The sequence below is a fragment of the Alligator sinensis genome, unplaced genomic scaffold, assembly GCF_000455745.1.
Source record: "Alligator sinensis unplaced genomic scaffold, ASM45574v1 scaffold332_1, whole genome shotgun sequence".
Classification (NCBI taxonomy): domain Eukaryota; kingdom Metazoa; phylum Chordata; order Crocodylia; family Alligatoridae; genus Alligator; species Alligator sinensis.
In genome coordinates, this window is record NW_005841993.1 from 2436203 (window position 1) to 2441062 (window position 4860).

Genomic DNA, 4860 nt, shown 5'->3' on the forward strand with positions numbered 1-4860 from the left:
CAGGAATGAATGCTGGGTTCACAAGACCCCAGAGAGGTGATCATCCAAACTCCTCTTGAATTTGCCCAAGGTAGGGGCAAGGACCACTTCCCTGGGAAGTTGGTTCCAGATTTTGGCCACCCTAACTGTAAAATATTGCCTTCAGATCTCTAACCTAAACCTATTCTCCATCAGCTTATTACCATTGTTCCTTGTCACCCCGGGTGGTGCTGGGCAGAAAAGGGCTTTGCCTATTTGCTGTTGATCTCCCCTGATGAGTTTGTAGGCAGCCACCAGGTCCCCCCTCAGCCTCCTCTTGCTGAGACTGAACAGGTTCAACTCCTTCAGTCTCTCCTCGTAGGGCCTGTCCTGCTGCCTTCTCACTAAGCGGGTGGCCCTCCTCTGAACCCTCTCCAGGCTGGCCGCATCCCTTTTGAAGTGCAGCTCTCAGTACTGGACGTAGTACTCCAACTGTGGCCTGACCAAAGTTGCATAGAGGAGGTGTATCACTTCTCTGGACTGGCTTGAGATGCACCTTTGGATGCATGACAAGGCATGGCTGGCCTTGTTGGCTGCGGTCTGGCATTGGCGGCTCATGTTCATCTTGGAGACAATAATGACTCCAAGATCCCTTTCCGCCTCTGTGCTTTCAAGAAAGGAACTCCCAGCCTGTATGTATGCTGTGGATTCCTTCTCCCAAGGTGCAGCACCCTGCATTTATCTACGTTGAACCCCATCCTATTCTCATCTGCCCACTTTTGTAGTCTGTCTAAATCTAGTTGCAGTCTTTCTCTCCCTTCAAGTGTGTCCACCTCGCCCCACATCTTAGTGTCATCAGCAAACTTGGACAACGTGCTTTTCACCCCCTCATCCAAGTCACTGATGAAGATGTTAAACAGTGCGGGCCTGAGGACCGAGCCCTGGGGTACCCCACTGCTCACATCTCACCAGGTTGAGTACAACCCGTCCACCACTACTCTCTGGGTGGTTCCCATCAGCCATTTTTTTACCCATTGAACTGTGCAGGCAGTGGAGAGCTCCAACTGGCAGGGAGCCCTGGAGGTCAGCCTTCCAGCCTAGGGCTGCCCCCACCCCCAGCTCATGTTGTGAAGGGGCTGGCTGAGGTGAGGGTGCACCCCCACCCATCACCCCTCACCACCCCTCAGTTATACTGCTGGTAATTAGTATTCACAAGAAGGGGTAGAAATAAGTCACTGTTCTATATATCAGTATTTTATAAATCTAAATCCCTAACACAAGGAATAGATAGATCTTCTGCTTCACAGCAGGGGAGTTTTCATGTTTGATGGATAAAAAGAAATGCAACACCTTGCTTAAGTACAAACTACTGTTGAATTTCAGAAGAAATTTTTGTCACTTTTTGGCAAATGAAACACAGAAATTCCCTTTAGGGAATTTGGACATTTCACTATTATGGAAATTCCCTTTCATAATAAGTTAATTGTAGCTAGTCCATTTGTGAAGGTTCCCAAGAGTTCGTCAATCTCTTTAGTTAGACCACTGGGCCATGCTTTGTGTATTTTGTCTTATTCCTTTCCAGAGACCAAAGGTCAGTGTTTCCTTCGGTGATCAAACATACTTCCCCAAACACTGATCTTCTATACCTAATTCACGTACCTTGATGATTTCAGCTGTAGGCACATAATCCAAAGCTTGTAATTGAATGGCATGACAGTGTACCTAATCTTTTACAGCCCCCTCAGATTATCCAAACAACTGTGGAAACAAATCTTTGGAATCCATGGAGCCCCTTAAATAGCAGGGAGGAAAATATATGGTAAATTATGAGCTTCATAAGTGAACACAAACAGACTTCTTAAAGTTGTTCTCACCTTCAGAAGAGTCACAATTTTAAAGAAACCTCAAAAAAAGTAATATGGTGATCACTGTACATAGGAATACCTCCCTAAATATTATATCTTAGGGCACAACCTTGTGGTTGAAAGGGCTTTTTTCCACAATGTAACTGTGGCAGGCTTGCCAATGGCAGCCCGGCTTGATGGCTTCAGCCAGAAGGCTCAGGCCAATTGGTGGAGACATTTCCTTTCTCCACCAATCAGAAAAAGGTAAGAGACCGGCTTGCCCTGCCCTGACCTAGGAGTGAGGTGACGAAGAGGACCTGTTTAGGGGCAACCAACACGGGTTCATTAGAGGCAAGTCCTGTCAGACCAACCTGGTGACCTTCTATGACTAGGTTACAAAATCCTTCGATGCAGGGGGAGCAGTGGACGCAATCTTTCTGAACTTTAGGAGGGCCTTCGACACTGTCACTCACCCCATTCTCATTAAAAAACTAGGGAACTATAGCGCTGAAACCTACACAGTCAAATGGGTCACTAATTGGCTGCAGGTTCGCACCCAGAGAGTGGTGATGGACGGGTCCTATTCAACCTGGAGGGATGTGGACAGTGGGGTTCCGCAGGGCTCGGTCCTCGGGTCTGTACTGTTCAACATCTTCATTAGTGACTCGGACGAGGGGGTAAAAAGCACCCTGTTCAAATTCTCAGACAACACTAAGTTGTGGGGGGAAGTGGGCACACTGAAGGGAGAAATAGGCTGCAATCAGACCTAGACAGGTTACAGGGGTGGGTGGGTGAAGGGACGCAGTCAGGAAGGCCAATTATAGCTTGTCATGCATCCACAGATGCATCTCAAGCAGGTCCAAGGAGGTGATCCTCCCCCTCTATGTGACACTGGTTAGGCCGCAGTTGGAGTACTGCATCCAGTTCTGGGTGCTGCACTTCAGGAGGGATGTGGACAACATGGAGAGGGTCCAGAGTGAGGGCCATTCACATGATCAGGAGTCAGCAGGGCAGGCTCTACGAGGAGAGGCTAAGGGACCTGAACCTGTTCAGCCTCCACAAGAGAAGGCTGAGGGGGGATCTAGTGGCCATTTACAAACTAATCAGTGGGGACCAGCAGGCATTGGGGGAGTCCCTGTTCCCCCGAGCACTACCAGGAGTGACTAGAAATAACGGCCACAAGCTGGCAGAGGGTAGATTCAGACTAGATATAAGGAGGCACTACTTCACAGTTAGGGCGGCTAGGATCTGGAACCAAATTCCATGTGAAGTGGTGCTGGCTCCTACCCTGGAGGTCTTTAAGAGGAGGCTGGATGAACACCTCACTAGAGTCGTTTGACCCCAGTACTCTTTCCTTCCATGGCAGGAGGTTGGACTTGATGATCTGCTCAGGTCCCTTCCAACCCTACCAACTATGAAACTATGAAACCTGAGGGGTATTTAACCCCTCAGGCTTTCCCATTGGTCCATGCCCAATCTGGGGTGCAGCCTCAAGAAGGAACGGGCCAAGAACATGGGTGGCTTCAACAAGGGATGACAAAGACAGGGCTGCAGAAGACCTGGTAGAGCTCACCAGTGGGGCATAGCAGTTGCCCCACAAGTGCCTTGATGATGCCTCCACTTAGAGAGAAGCAGTAGGTGGTTGCATCACAGCCCCACCAAGGAAAGAGCTGCAGCATTGGTTCCTGGGTAGGTGCATGGAGGGTCTGGAGAGCAGAAGGGACCTTGTATGTTCAGTTATTGTCCCATCACTGCCAGATTCTCATTTGTTGATTTGCTGTCTAACCTGTGTTTTATCACTGAGTGTTCCCTTGCCTGCTGCCTGGAGGGTCCTGTTGAGGGCAGGGACTGCATACTAACTGAAAGGCCAAAGAGGATTAAGGCCTGTGCTAACATAATGTTTTGACTACCATATTTGGCTGAAATTGCCTGAGTTCAGGGTTAATAAGAGTTCTTATCTTTGTAAACCTATATTGCTAAATATAATTGATTTTATACACACACACCATACACACACACACACATCTATATCTGTATCTATATCTGTTTGATATACTATTGTACAATTAAACCTGTAAATAGTTAAGTATCACTGGGTGTCCCTGGTCTCTGCTCTGCTCTGTAGGGAAGGGAGGTGAGCTGGCCTGAAGCTAGACCATCTGACATCCCTTCAGTTGAAGAGGGGTAACCAGCCGCATACCACCTGGGTTACATAACCTCTACCTAAAGAAATAGGAACTTATTTTTAAACAAAACAAACAACTCATCTTTTTAGCATCAGGGTTAAGTATTTGTTAATTGATTCAAAACTGATACTGGTTTGTACCATGATAACATGGTATCAACCTACTCCAAGTAGGTGTGGTGAAAGAGGATTTATTCAAGTTGTTTAGCACAACAAGCATGCCTGATTGTATATACGTTGAAGGAGAAGGCACAGTAACTAGATGACAAGTCAGAGAACAAATTTCACTCCTTCAGGAAAATTAAAAATAAAAGGTTTTTAAAAAAAGCATTTTAAAGCTAACCATTTTTTTTTATTATTGTGTTTCTATTCATAATTAATTTACAGTGGCTGCTATATTTTTAAATCATTAAAAGGGTGCTATGTTTAATTATTTTTGTTAGCGCTCATACATTTAACTTTGAATTCATTATACAGAAAGCATGTTTCCTTCTTAGAAAAAAAGAATGGTGCTATTAGGAAAACAGCTACATTTTGGAAAAATATAGTATATCAAGGGTATTTGGATGGTTAGAAGAGAAAGACACCCTTCATTTATGGTTTGTTGCTAATGCCAATATAGGGCCAATTTTTGGACAGGGAGTCAGACTTTTTTTATATACAGGGAGTCAGACTTTTCTTAATATGTGGTCCCATTCATTTCAGTGAGACTGTCTTGAATAGTGTCTAATATATATATAATATTAAATATATATTTAATATATAATATTAAATTCCCTTCCATATTTCTGCTATATCTAACGGTGTTTGTAAATTTGTCTATTAGTTAATTAACATGCTTGCCAATTAACTTATATATAAGCATTGTAACAT